The following is a 16,040-nucleotide window of genomic DNA, read 5'->3' on the forward strand; positions in this document are numbered from 1 at the left end:
CTCAGTTGTGCAGCGGGGCCTCCCACTTCTTTTTCTACTCTGGTTAGAGCCTGTTTGTGCTGTCCTCTGAAGGGAGAGTACACATCGTTGTAGGAAATCTTCAGTTTTTTGGCAATTTCTCGCATGGAATAGCCTTCATTTCTAAGAACAAGAATAGACTGTCGAGTTTCACATGAAAGCTGTCTTTTTCTAGCCATTTTGAGAGTTTAATCGAACCCACAAATGTAATGCTCTAGATTCTCAACTAGCTCAAAGGAAGGTCAGTTTTATAGCTCCTCTAAACAGCAAAACTGTTTACAGCGGTGCTAACATAATTGCACAAGGGTTTTCAAGTGTTTTCTAATCATCCATTAGCCTTCTAACACAGTTAGCAAACACAATGTACCATTAGAACACTGGAGTGATGGTTGCTGGAACTGGACCACTATACACCTATGTAGATATTGCATTAAAAACCAGACGTGTGCAGCTAGAATAGTCATTTAGCACATTAACAATGTATAGAGTGTATTTCTGATTAATTTAATGTTATCTTCATTGAAAAAAACTGTGCTTTTCTTTCAAAAATAAGGAAATTTCTAAGTGACCCTAAACTTTTGAACGGTAGTGTGTATATATATATATATTACTATATATCTGTTTCTTTGCTTTGCTTGTATAGCTTGGTTTATATAGCGCTGATAAATTCTGCAACGCTGTACAGTAATTGTCGTCACTCCTACCAGTCCCTGTCCTCAATGGGCCTTATAATCTAGTTTCCCTATCTCACACACTAGGGCCCATTTCAGAAGAAGCAACTCAACCAGTGGCGTAACTACCGCGGTAGCAGCAGTAGCGGCTGCTACGGGGCCCGGGGCTTGAGGGGGCCCGGTGGCGCCGCTAGCAGCCGTTATGGCTACTACAGCGGTAGCGTCGCTACTGTGGGGCCCGCGACGCCGAGCCTTACACAGGCCATCTCATGCCTGTAGGTGTCGCTAGCACCGGAGGGGGCCCCAGTGCTAGCGGCAGCCAAATACATGAATGGCCGGGCATGTTCCGTGCCTGACCATCCAGTGCCTTACAATGACACTGATTGGCTAGCGGCGCGATGACATCATCGCGCCGCTTCCATGCTTGGAAGGTGCTGATTGGCGGGGCAAGCAATTCTGCCCCGCCAATCAGCGTCATTGGAGGACGCTCGTTCAACTCCTGCAGACATGCTCAGAAGAGAGCATGTCTGCATCGCCAGTGAACAGCGTGGGAACCGGAGAATGTGAGTATGTCAAGTTTTTGTTTTTTTCCCCCTCATAAAAATGTGAATGGCATTATCTATGGGGGGGGGGGGGGGGTCATCTTTATGTGGGCTATTATATATAGGGGGTCTATATGTGGGGCAGTAGCTACAGGGGGGTCTATATGTGGGGGTGTGGGCCATTATATACAGGGGGCTCTATATGTGGGCCATTATATACAGGGGGGTCTATATGTGGGGGTGTGGGCCACTATATACAGGGGGCTCTATATGTGGGCCATTATATACAGGGGGCTCTATATGTGGGCCACTATATACAGGGGGGGTCCATATGTGGGCCACTATATACAGGGGGTCTATATGTGGGCCACTATATACAGGGGGGTCTATATGTGGGACACTATATACAGGGGTGGGTTACCTGTGGGGCACTAGCAACAGGGTGGCTATATGTAGTGCACAGTCTACAGGGGTGGGCTATATGTGGGACACTATATACAGGGGGAGCTATATGTGAGACACTATATACAAAGGTGGGCTATACGTGGAGCACTAACTATAGGGGAAGCTATATGTAGGGCAGCACGGTGGCTCAGTGGTTAGCACTATTGCCTTGCAGCTCTGGAGTCCATATGTGGGCACTATCTACAGGGGCTTCTATGTAGGTCACTATCTACAGGGGACATGTTGTGTGTTTGTGACAGTTATATTTAGATGTGTTGAGAATTTTAACTTCGTTTTATAGGTGCAGAAATGTTTTAAAAGTGAGAAGCTGAAGACATCTAAACGGAAAACTGCAGAAATGGGCCATGGCCGGGAGAAATCCATCATAGATGTCTGAACCGGAGGGAGAAGAAAAGAACTAGAATCTGAGACGTCACCGGTGAGTCACTTAATGTAAATGTTTATTCTGCCTCTAATCAGTATTGTAGTCACTGTATGATCTGCAGCGAGATGATGGTGATAGGATTTTTTTTGTGAAACCGCATCTCCCAGCATATCCTTACCATTGTTCCGGCCATGCTGGGAGCTGTAGTTATACGCCGTACAAACCTATACGCAGTGGCGTAACTACCGCTATAGCAGCCGTAGCGACTTCTACAGGGCCTGCAGCATGAGGGGGCCCGTGCCACCCGCCGGCACGGCCCCCTCCCATGGCCGCAGGCTCCGCTAGCAGCCGCTATGGCTGCTACAGCGCGACGCCACTGAAGGGGTTGTTCCTACATAAGACATGTATCCCCTATCCACAGGATAGGGGATACATGTGTGATCGCTGGCAGCGATGAGGAGAACGGGGGACCGAAAGTCCCCCCTAAGTTCTCCATGACAAACCTCGGGTCTGTGTCGGCAGCTCCGTAGAAATGAATGGAGCGCCGGTCGCGCTTGTGCGCATGCGTGACCAGCGCTCCTTTCATTTTTATTGAACTGCGCAGACGCCGGAAGTCCGAGGTTAGTCATGGAGAACTTCGGGGGACTTTCGGTCCCCCGTTCTCCTTATCGCTGCCAGTGATCACACATGTATCCCCTATCCTGTGGATAGGGGATGCATGTCTTTTGTAGGACAAACTATAGGACGTTTTTTTTTGGGGGGGGGGGGCTATATAGCGTTATCTACAGGGGGGGCTGTATGGCGTTATCTACAGAGGGAGTCTGTATGGCGTTATCTGCAGGGGCTGTGTATGGTGCTATCTATAGGGGGGCGCTGTGTGGTGGAATCTATAGGGAGGCACTATCTACAAGGGGGGGGGGGTTGTGTGATACCCAGCAGAGGGGGGGCCCCAGTCAAAAGTTTGCTATGGGGCCCAGTCTTTCCTAGTTACGCCCCTGAACTCAACTTATCAGTTGAAACAAAACGGCTGAATTTGTAGTTTTGCGACTCGAGCACTGGAGACAAGTACATCAAATGAATAAATGAGGCGTTGTAAATATTGGATTTTCAGAATGTTTCACAGCAATCAGACAGGGGAATTGAAAAGTTCCAGCAAGCAAATATATTCCTGCTGCAGACTCAAACAAACAAGCTGATTTTCTTATTTTTATTCCATTCCAAACTTTCACTGCACAGTAATGTTTGAGTATATATACGTAGACAGATGGATAGATAGAGATATATTACTTTGAAATCAATGGTAATGCTAATGGAAAGCTATGGTTTCCGTTTGCCTTTCCGTTGATAGGTTCCCCTTACTCCACCTAAAAGAAAAGGATGTTGAAAAAAGTGAAAACGGCATTAAAGGCTGTATCCACCTTTGAAAAAGTTTTTGTTTTTGTTTTAAATAAAAATGTGTATCAGTGTGTTTGGTGCAACTTTCTATTTACTTTTTATTAAAAATGATTTGTACTTTTTGAGATACAGCTGCTTTGTATCCTGTATACAGAGCACCTGTATCCTGCGCTGAGACATGAATGAACTTAGGTGTGACCGATAACAGCTCGATCCTGCGTGTCTCTCTTTTGCTGAACTTGTCAGTGCCGCCGACCTGACGGATACAGGATTCAGCGCTAGATACAACTGCTCTGTATACAGGATACAAAGCAGCTGTATCTCAAAAAGTAAAAATAATTTTTAATAAAAAGTATTTTGAAAGTTGCACCAATTACACTTTTTAATTTTTATTAAAAACAAAAAACTTTTTCATAGGTGTACATAGCCTTTAAACATTCATTTATTTAACAATAAGAATAAGACTTGACATGTCTTTTTTTTTTGCATAATATACTGGTGTCAGTTTACTGGTCCTATTTCTATTTTTGTATTGGTATTGTACTCCCTCTAACATAAAAAAAATGCATCAACTATGTACTCATCTCTTCCTGATCAAAGCTGAGGGTTTGTTACAATGTATCAGTGAACACCAGGCTCATAACTACAGCCATAGCAACTGCTATTGGGCGCGGAGGCTGACTGGGCCCACTCAGTTGCAACATGCCTATACGGTTGCATAACTGGTGGAATATGGGCAGCAATATTTATGTGGGGAAATTTTCCCAGTGAGTACGTCGACAATACACCACACATGTGTAGTGAATTGCGCCTAATATTCTCTTCACTAGGGAACTGCCTCACTTGAAGCCCTTGTCCGATGTTAAAATCTGTAACAGATCCCCCACCTATGATGTGACATTAATAATACTGGTGTCTTCTTCTGACGTTGGGCCCAATCGGACACCTGGGCCCCGTGTCGACTGCTACCTTTGCACCTCATATAGCTCCGTCGCTGGCTTTCATAATAGTTCCTCCAATGCTGGTAACTTTTAATTTGATAGAAAATTCTCTTCGAGCATGGAATATGAAATTTCCTCTAAATTATTGAAACAATTGTAAAAATAGAAACCACAGGTGATGACTATAAAAGAAAAGTGTTTTAGCAGGATCAACCAGCAATGAGATGTAATCCCTATCTAATGCATCTGTTAATTAGGTTACGTGAAGTAATTATTGGAACAAAACCAGATGACTTGAGCTCATTGGTGTGGGTAGATCATAGTCACCACATAATTACGCGTCTGTACACTACAATATGTAATAGCACATGCTGGTGCTGGATTTTGGCAGTATATCTATAATCTTGCAAGTTTATTCAGCTACATTAAAAACTACGACAAGGGTACTGAAATTTTGGTCTGGATCTAGCGCAAAATTAACTTTTTCTATGGGGACCGGTTTTAGGGCTTGTCCACACACAACGGAATTGCTGCAGAAAATTTCTGCAGCAATTCTGTTGAAAGACAAAGGCTTTCCGCTGCGGCAAAAATGCACCATTTCCTGTGGCTTTTGCGGCAGAAAATGGTGCGTAAATTGCTGCGTTTTTCCCAATGTTAGGAGATAGAGACATCTCCTATGAAAAACGCAGCAATTCTGCACACTTTCCGTAGCAGGAATTGATATGCTGCGGTCCGAATAATTATTTTATGATAAAAGTGAAGTTTGAAATAAATTAGAATACAATGGAATGTTAAAATACAAATTCCCTAAACTCAATGAACTGTTATAAAACAGTTGTATTCAGTAAATGATGCTTCACAGTCCATATACTTTATCCCTGTACAGTGCTAAGCATTCCTTTGTTTATATAGTATGTCACTACACCAATATCTAACAGGCACAGGCAATTATTTTGACCAGTTTCCACAAGTTCTGGACTCCTTCAGAAAATTAGCTAGTTTATTTTACATTCTTGCTGATTTTAACTTTCCAAAAGAGATCCCACATCCCAGATATTAAGTACACGGAAAAAAATTAGCTCTCATGTATGGTTTGACTTCCGGATCAATTACTATACACAAATAGTTAAACCCAGAAAATAGCTGGAGCAGAAGAGAGGAGAGTTCAGTGGGCCATAACTGCAACTGACCAGGCCGAGGGTCACTATAAAATGTAGATTCAGCCCTGACATTGTTTTCTCAGTAATCTTGCTAACAGCTAATAGTCTTTAACGTGATTACAAAAGTAGTCTATCACTATTAACCATAAGAGGAAATGGTAGTCTAAAGGTATTTTTACATGGCCCGATGTGGGCCGTGTAAACGAGTGCCGATCAACGAGACAGCCCGTTTATCGGCGCTCGTTTGTGCCTTTCACAATGAGCTAGTATGGGGATGAGCGCTTGTTACTACGATTGCTGGTTCCCATACATTTCTATCTTGTAGGCAGCACGTCTCCCTGTTTACACAGGGAGATGTGCTGCCGACAAGGATAATATTTTCTGCATTTAAAACTATACAATCAGCCGATGAATGAGCCTTTGCTCGTTCATCGGCTGATCGTTCTTGTTTACACAGGGCAATTGTCAGGAACGAGTGTTCTGTGTACACTCGTTTGCCTGATAATTGGTCGGTGTAAAATGGTCTTAATACATTCCCTGTAATCCCTGCTGGTACCTATTACTAGATAGTAGCGTCTAGTCCAGGGCTTCTCAATCGTTTTTCTACTGGACCCTCACCAGCCAGAACATAGTGATAACTGGGCCTCAATATTTGGTGTAGTCCATAGCACAATTTTTAAAAATGATCTAAATTTATTTTAAGGATAATATTACACAAGCCGATATGGGGCGTGAAAACAAGCCCCGATCAATGAGAAAACTCATTGATCGGCGCTCGTTTGCTCCTTTCACAAGGAGCAATGATTGCTTATGTATGGGGACGAGCAATCGTTACATCGTTTGCCTCCATACATTTTCATCATGTCGGCAGTACATCTCCCTCTTTACACAGGGAGATGTGCTGCCGACAACAATGATTTTTAATGCTACAGAAAAGAGTGTTTGCTCGTTCATTGGCTGATCGTTGTCCTAATCTACTGATCATTGCCCTGAGTACACAGGGCAATAATCGGGAATGAACGTTCATATGAACACTTCTTTGCCTGATCATTGGCCCGTGTAATAGGGCCTTAACATATGTCTCTTAAATACGTGAACAACTACAAAAAGAGTCAGTTATATTACTAACCTGGAAACTGATACAACCATAGAAAGGTCTCTGCAGTATATGTCAAAACTGCCTCCCCACTTGTGCCTCACTAACAACTGGGGGGCAACTGACAGTGAGGCCTGTCACACAGAATTGAATGTAGGATGTAAATGCATGTACGTTATTCACATATGTGTGTCCACCCACTACATACAACAGTTGGCCGGAGGAAGAGAATAGCCAGGGCAAGGAGAATCAATCAATTTATACCGTTCTTTCCCTCACCTCAGATGGGAAAATAGAAAAGCACAAAGACAAGCATTTTGGAAAACTTTATTCCACAGCAAGTTTAAAAAAAATAAAAAAAAATGCCTGCACCGCTATATGGATGATTCCTAGGATAAGGCCATGTCAGCCCCTCCATCACTAGGGCTCCTTCTCATGGTTATCTGACTCCTGTACTCGGTAATCCTCGGTCCTTGGTAATCCTTGTACATCCGAACTCTTATATGGACTTCTCAAGCAACAAAAGTAGCCCCACCAAAGATTAGGTCTCCAATGCTGTATCACTTGAGTAGCACACTCCACTGGATATTTGTTCCCCGTGCCTGTTACCCACACCTTGCAAAAGCCTCTCCCTCAGGCTTTAGATACTGAGGCCCATGTGGTCAGTATCACTGCCCTGCTTGCTAGCTGTGGACCCTTGTCCTTGGACAGACCAGTTGACCAGGCATCTCTGTATCTTGCCTTCAAAGAGGGATTTGGAGGAGCAGACTAAACTGAGTCTCAACCCCAGAAATATGAGGCCTTTTGCAAGACTGAGATAACCTCTATTAAAACAGACTTAGATGTGGAGAGATTTGACTGTTTACAGGAGGCTTATAATGCCATGTTGCCCACACTAGACCTCAGATCAATGATTATAAAAGAAAGAGCAAGATAACAAGAGATGACTCAATCTCAGGCATCCTCCTTGTTCTGAGACTTGCTTGTACATGCTGACACCTCAATGTCCTTGTTGTCTGCAGCAAAAAGACTGCCGAGAGCAGTAAAGACATTCTCCTTATCTCAGACTTCAGAATTGCCTGCCTTCCAAGACCTCAGATAACGATAACTCCTGTTTACATCCTGCACTGGACCGCTTATCACTTTCTCCAGTGTGGATGTCCCAATACATGTATGGCATAGACTTTCTTACCAGGCGAGAGATTTCGGACCCTTCTAGCCCAACCTATTGATAAACTATGTAGTTCTGCTGGGCTATCGCCACCCTATCGTCTACTTTGGTTGTGAGACTTTTGTTGAATTATTTGAATGTCCCTGTTGGCGGAGGTCCAACATTTTGCCCCCATACAGGGCCTATTTTGTGGTTTTCCAAACTCCTAAACCCAGTTGTTTGGCTCCTATGTACAATTCATGTTACGCAGTTGTATCCCCACTCGCCACTACATTAGTCTATTCATTGTTGCACTGTTTTTTTTCTCCTCGTATATTGTTTCTCATATTCTTTTATTTTGTTAGCTTCTTTGATGTACTTATTTATCTACTGTAAATTTTTCACTTAAGCTCAGTGATCCTATCATATGTCTTTATGTTAATTTTGTAGGTTATTTGAGTACATTTATAGCATAATACTGTTAAGATATTATTTCTGTCATGCTAAAAAGGTTCAGAAAAATAGAATAAAAAAAATATATATACATATTCACCTTTGTAATTCTGAGCCATTCCTGCTTTTTGTAGCTCACACCGGGTCTACTTTACTTGCGCAGCATGATGTCATGCTGTACTGGATACATAAATGACTGCAGCAGTGATGTCAGTGTGGACAGCATGTCACCTATGCGGCCAGCAGTTGGCTGCAATGGTCACATTTTTAGTATGACATGTCATCACACTGCCAAAGTAACAGGACCCAACAGGGGATCATAGGACAAGCCATGCTGGAATGAAGCAGAATTTAAAGCGTGAGTCTATTGCATTTTATTATGATTCAACATATTAAGGGTTCTGTTAAAGGGGGTGGGGTAATAGCGGGATTCACTGGTTAATGTCACCCACTATTACTACCTCCTTTATAATCAGGGTCACTAGGGTTATGCCTAGTTCCCCTACCTTTTCCTTATACTAACGTCTATCTAATTGCTTTTGCTGCTACTCATGGGAATAAGACCGTATCGTAAATAAAGGTAATATTTATTAACATACAGTAATCACTCATATATAAAATACAGTAACTAATCACAGTACAGTATAAGCACGGTATCACAATCCTAATTATACCGCCACCCACTTACCTAAACATACATATGAATACAGTTACATTACAATACACATAGTTACTTGTAATTCTCACACGCTCACTATCTCTGTCCTACTCCCTCCTAATATAACTTTCCCTATACACTAAGGGTTAATACGGGATAAGGAGGAACAAGGGGAAGGGATTTCTGTGTACCTGGGGATGTGCAGGTCAAGGGTCACTGCAGGGTACTTAGGGCAGCAAGGGCTCACAGGGACTGCAAGGGTTCACAGGGACTGCAAGGGTTCAGCAAGGGGTTAACTCAGGGACTGCAAGGGGTAGTAAGGGTTAACTCAGGGCAGTAATGGGTTAACTTCAGGGGCACCAAGGGTTAACTTCAGGGACAGCAAGGGTTAACTTCAGGGACAGTACAAAGGGAGAGCCAGGGTTAACTTCAGGGATGCAAAGGTTAACTTAGGGACAGTACTCTGGGAGAGCAAGGGTTAACTTCAGGGACAGCAGGGACTGCGAGGGTTAACTTCAGGAACGCAAGGGTTACAGTACTCAGGGAGAGCAAGGGTTAACATCAGGGACAGCAGGAGGAGACAGGGAGAGAGAGGGTTAAGTGTAGCTGTTACTACACTTGATACTTAGCGTGTAGTTGGTGGAGCAGAAGCAGGAGATTAGCAGGAGCAGGAGCCGTCGATAGAGAAGAGGCAGGACAAGAGAGGTGAGCCAGTCTGTGGTGGTGTGGGAGGCAGGCAGGTCCCAGCTGCTCCTCGTCGGTGGAGTGGTCTTCAGCTGCTGAGCGTACCGATGCAGGGCTATTTAACCCTGCCGGTCCGCTCGCAGCAGGGGACGAGTGGCGCTCGCCCCCGGCTAGCATGGGTCGGCATGGTGATAATGTATCACCAGCCGACTCATGAGCACCCGCACGTAATCCCGCAAGCGCGAGACCGTCCGTGCGCGCAGGAGATTTGAAATGGAGACAGGGGATAAAACTATCTCCTAATTGTCCTGCTTTGTTTACCACTGTACTCATGACCAGGGTTGTGTTTCTACAACCCTGGCTCATGAGACATTATATGTATAATACATACACATACATACCATATACATATATATATATATATATATATATATACATACATATATATACACATATATATATATATATATATATATATATATACACACATGTATATATATATATATATATATATATATATATATATATATATATATATATATATATATATAGGAACACTTCCCTTTACAGGTTCGTTCACATCTGTATCAGGGCTCCGTTCAAGGGTTCCGTTGGATGCGGTGCAAATGGTTTCCGTTTGTCACTGTTGGGCAAGGGTTCAGTTGACAACGGTATGGCATCCCTCAAAACAACGGAACCCTTGCACAACAATGACAAACGAAAACCATTTGCACCGAATCTATCACCATTGAAATCATTGGTGATCCAAACGGAAACCTATGGTTCATGGCTTCCCCTGACGGAAAGCTCTGATGGAACCCATGAACGGAGCCCTAACGCAGATGTGAACAAAGCCTAAGGTGAATGCTGATTTGTTGGGAAACCACTTTAATGCATAGCTACCGTATGTTGTTTTAATAGAATAATTACCCTGGTCATTTTTAGTTGGTCAATCACAAGACTAAAGTCAGTCAAATTCCCTTGTGGAACTAACCAGTCTATGGGAAAACTGAGATTGCCCTTTTAAACCATGAAAGTGATGGTTGGGGATTCCGCTAGATGGTAATTGCATTCCTAGAGGGCCGTGCTGTGTGGTTCTGCTGCAGAATAAAAGCCAAAAGCAATCAAAGCCTGATATAAAAATTCAATAAACAAACAACTGTTGTGTTTATCTGATTATGTAATATCTCCAAAAAATATAAATGCATCCAGTTAGTCAGACTGCTTACACAAAATGTTATCTTCCTAGTGTAGAAAAATACAACAGGTAAAAAAACAATAAAAAAGGCTATGTCATCTTCTGAACATTTCATTAAATATATCCTAGAGCTCCTATGCAGACCTATATGTTTCCATGGTAACAGACAGCGAACAAACTCTATGTAGTTAGATCTTGCTATCATCCTCCCTTACATCTAACTTTTTACTAACCTACATTTGGTAGATTAGGTTAGCAAGCAGTAGGAGACAGATGATGCCAATATGACTGCATGATCAGACTACACAGTTTGTAGTCTGTTGCCATGGAAACACGTAGGTCTGCAAGGGAACTGTAGACACAACATGGATGGAGATTTTTTAAATTAGGACTATTTGCAAAATTGAATTTCTCATTTTAGATGCATTAGACCATTAAAAATAAAAATCGGTTGTGACTGTGGGAATAGCCATCAGATTAATTCATTGAGCGTTTGTACATGGTAAGCGTTACAGCTACAGAAAATAAATGATAACTGAAAATCCACAAGTATCCTTATATATGTTCTAAATTTAATCAGGTGTTTATAAGTCCAACCATGCTCGCACACAAATTATCCTGAAAAGTATATGTATAATTAAAGTATAATCCCCTCAAAATGTTTTCTCGAACTGTAATCCCTACTTAATACTAATCCAAATGCTTGACAAGAAATGCACCTTAAAAGAGGAGCTAATACACTGTGTGCTTGGTCAGACCATGATGCAGTGCCGACAGTACTGATTGATGAAGGAGTGAGGCTGGGTTCACACGACCTATTTTCAGACGTAAACGAGGCGTATTATGCCTCGTTTTAAGTCTGAAAATAGGGCTACAATACGTCGGCAAACATCTGCCCATTCATTTGAATGGGTTTGCCGACGTACTGTGCAGACGAGCTGTCATTTACGTGTCGTCGTTTGACAGCTGTCAAACGACGACGCGTAAAAATACAGCCTCGTCAAAAGAAGTGCAGGACACTTCTTTGGACGTTTTTGGAGCTGTTTTCTCATAGACTCCAATGAAAACAGCTCCAAAAACGGACGTAAAAAACACCGCGAAAACGGCGCGAAAAACGCAGCGAAAAAAGCGAGTTGCTCAAAAAACGTCTGAAAATCAGGGGCTGTTTTCCCTTGAAAACAGCTCTGTATTTTCAGACGTTTTTGGTCACTACGTGTGCACATACCCTAAGGAAACAGATAGAGGAGGACATCAAGCTATACTTTCATACAAATAAGACAGAGGAACTAAATGTCTGCACGATCTGGTTACTCATAAGGTTTATTAGAGGCTGTTTAATCAAATTAGCCTCTTGGTAGTAAAGAGAGATAGGGAAAAGATTATCAGTATTGGAAGGAAAGTTAAACAGGAAGAAGCTAATCAAGATAATTTTTCATTGTAGCTTTTGAAGTAAATATAAGATATTAAGACCCAGATCAATACGATGGAACCAGATAGAATAGAGAAAGCTCTCAGATGGACCAAAGCTGAGTATAAGTACGCAAATAAAAGTCTTAGGCCTTTGACTAGATCCCTGGAAAGGAACAGAAGATTTATAATGTATGCCAAAACTTTTATCAGAAACAAGAAAGCTGTCCTAAAGGGGAAGGTGTAGGAGAACCTCAAACTTTCTGAAGAAAGCAGGTCTACAAAATATTATAGATGAAAAAATATTGGGTCTAAATAGGGTTATTAGTGAGGAGGAGGTCTTAGATGCCAATAAAGGTTAAAATGAGAAAAAGCGCCAGAGCTCTCATCAGGCTATTTTAAAAAGTTTGGATCTATCTTAACCCTATATTAATAAAGTGTATAAGCATATACTGAGGGGGGTCGGTCAAATGATAAAATAGTTTTTAGAAGCCATTATTACAGAAATACCAAAGGCTGGAGCGCTTAGGCATATATAGGCCTATATCTCTATTAAACATTGATTGTAAAATCTTAACAGTAATTTTAGAAACCAGACTAAGTACAATTTTGGGATATATAATTGGAAAAGATCAATAGGGTTTGATATATAATTGGAAAAGATCAATAGGGTTTGTACCGCAGCATCAAGCTCAAGATAATATTAGAAAAGTCTTGAATTTATCAGCAGTTGTAAAAAAACAAATTTATTTAGGAAGTTTTTTCGAATTTAGATATGGAAAAATATGGCCCCATGTCTTTTCCATTTTAAAAGAGATGGGTAATAGGAGAGCATTTACAAATGATCTGAAGCTATTATATTCAGAGGCAGAAGTTAGTTAGTTGGTTGCAGCGGTCACAAATTATTTTCTTTTAAGAAATATCTAAAAAATTAGGTTTGCACAGAATTGTACTTAGGAAAATGATATCTGAATGATCCGATGAGGAAGGGTATGATAAAAAAAAAAATTCTCATAAATTGAATCGAGGAATCAGAAGGTAAATCAGAGAATATGATCAGATGAGAAAGAGATTGATAGGTGGATTTACCAGTAGAGAAATGGCAAAAAATTTGTAAAAAGTTGAACAGGGCAAGCTGACAGATATCGTTGGTGTAGACTGCTGTAAAAGTTTTGCATTAGGCCTATTAAGCGCCCAGTAGATTTAACAAAACAAATCCAGAAAATTATTCAGTGTACTTTAGGTTTGGAAAAAGCGGTACTAAGAAATACATGTGGTGGGAGCAAAGGACTGTTAAGAAGCTTTGGCAAGATGTAGCTGAATTATTTATTTTTTAAGGCATCTGAGTGGCACCCGATAATTTTCACGGACCCATTCAATTTAGTGAGTGAATCACTGACCTGACTCTCCGATCCGTGGAAAGTTAGGACATGTCCTAACTTTCCACGGATCACAGACGGGACCCGGCCATAGCACAACGGTCATGTGCATGGGGCTTAAGGCCGCAGATGTGAAATATCACAGTTTTCTCATTGGGACAAGCTGGAAAAGATATCTCTTAAGGAGCAAATGTTAATGCAACATGTTTTATCTGTGGGGAAAGTATATCTCGCACAAAATTGGAAAAATAATAATCAAAGTATTCGGAAAATAATAAAAAAGGAGAAATATGATTTTGTGTGGAGAAAATCAGATTCAATGATATTTGAAACTAGATTGAAATATGAAATATGGCATCCCTGGATTAAATTTATGAAGACAACTGTGATGGTAATAGTACAGAGAAAGGAATGATCAAAGGGAATTGTGTTATATAATAGTTTTTTGTTGTTGTTCTTCTTTCCTTTCTTTAACTTAATGTAAAATGTATCTATGGCATGGATTCAACAAGTAAATGGTATTGATTTATGGATGTCTTTAAAAAACAATAAAAAAAATTTAAATGAAAAGTGGGCCGAATGCAAAATAGCAAGCAGTATTTTGTTAGGCCTAGTTCATGAACAACTTTTCAAATTATTTCTCATTAAAAAAATAAATTAAAAAAATATATAAACCATTTTGTGTATGCAGCAAATATGCAGACCTATGTGACTCCATGTTTACTTTCTACAAACAAACCCTGCATAGTCTGATCTGGCAGTCAGGCTAATTCTTATCTGTCCCCTGCTTCTTGCTAAAATACATATTTGAATCACTGGAATAGGACTAGAGTTTCGTTTAAAATGTAACTTTTACTTGTAACATATTTAAAAAGTGTGTAAAACAAATGACACACCAGGACAAGACTGTTTACAAAAAAATCTTCCTTATAGTACAGGAGATATAGTGCTCAATGCAAAAAAAAAAAAAGTCAATTCAATATTGGTGATATCATCATTTCTTTGCAGAGTTAAAGAAAAATGCTCCAAATTGTTGCAAAAACATGTGAGTGATCTATTTCCCAGGAGGATATATATAAAATTCTGTGGGGTAATGACCCCTCCTACCCGTTCCGTAGTGTGTTAAAGTCCTGTTCCGTTCTTATGGCTGGGGACTGGGAAGCCTCACTTGTTTCTTTTATATGATTTTAGGCAATCAATCATTATTTTCTCCCGACGCGTTTCCTTATGGCCAGAATTCCTCAGGGGAGATAAGGCCAGATAACCTCCTTGACAGGGGGCACAAATGAAGTTGGAGCTGTATTGAAGTTTCAATCTTCTGCAGTGGCAGAGATTCCTCAGAGCACTTGTTTCCTCGTGCTGGAGTAAACGCTGGTTCCGGCGTGTGACGTCCTCCAAGTGAGGCTTCCCAGTCCCCAGCCATAAGAACGGAACAGGACTTTAACACACTACGGAACGGGTAGGAGGGGTCATTACCCCACAGAATTTTATATATATCCTCCTGGGAAATAGATCACTCACATGTTTTTGCAACAATTTGGAGCATTTTTCTTTAACTCTGCAAAGAAATGATGATATCACCAATATTGAATTGACTTTTTTTTTTTGCATTGAGCACTATATCTCCTGTACTATAAGGAAGATTTTTTTGTAAACAGTCTTGTCCTGGTGTGTCATTTGTTTTACACACTTTTTAAATATGTTACAAGTAAAAGTTACATTTTAACCCCTTTAGGACACAGCCTGTTTTGGCCTTGTGGACACAGCCTATTTTTTCAAATCTGACATGTGTCACTTTATGTGGTAATAACTCCGGAATGCTTTTACCTATCCAAGCGATTCTGAGATTGTTTTCTCGTGACATATTGTACTTTATGTTAGTGAAAAAATTTGGTCGATAAATTCAATATTTATTTGTGAAAAACTTCAAATTTTAGCAAAAATTTGCAAAAATTAGCATTTTTCTAAATTTAAATGTATTTGCTTGTGAAACAGATAGTAATACCACACAAAATAGTTACTAGTTAACATCCCCTATATGTCTACTTTATGTTTGCATCATTTTTTTTCACGTACTTTTATTTTTCTAGGACTTTACGAGGCTTAGAACTTTAGCAGCAATTTCTCATATTTTCAATAAAATTTCAAAAGGCTATTTTTTCAGGGACCAGTTCAGTTCTGAAGTGGCTTTGAGGGCCTTATATATTAGAAAGTCCCCATAAATCACCCCATTTTGAAAACTGCACCCCTCAAGGTATTAAAAACCACATTCAGAAAATATTTTAACCCTTTAGGCGTTTCACAGGAATTAAGGCAAAGTAGAGGTGAAATTTACAAATTTCATTTTTTTTGCCGAAATTCATTTGTAATAAAAAAAAATCTGTAACACAGAAGGTTTTACCAGGGAAACGCAACTCAATATTTATTGCCCAGATTCTGCAGATTTTAGAAATATCCAA

At 40.7% G+C, this 16,040-nt stretch overlaps 1 protein-coding gene across 1 annotated transcript in view; it reads right to left on the reverse strand.

The window, feature by feature from the left end:
• The window catches only part of LOC142741499 (uncharacterized), a 163,978-nt gene extending 149,007 nt beyond the window's left edge, over positions 1 to 14,971 (reverse strand). The window contains exon 1 of the mRNA XM_075850870.1: positions 14,689 to 14,971. The gene's annotated coding sequence lies outside the window, so the exon portion shown is untranslated. The remainder of the gene's footprint in view (positions 1 to 14,688) is intronic.
• Positions 14,972 to 16,040: the final 1,069 nt, after the last annotated feature.

This window comes from Rhinoderma darwinii, chromosome 2 (assembly GCF_050947455.1).
Source record: "Rhinoderma darwinii isolate aRhiDar2 chromosome 2, aRhiDar2.hap1, whole genome shotgun sequence".
NCBI lineage: Eukaryota > Metazoa > Chordata > Amphibia > Anura > Rhinodermatidae > Rhinoderma > Rhinoderma darwinii.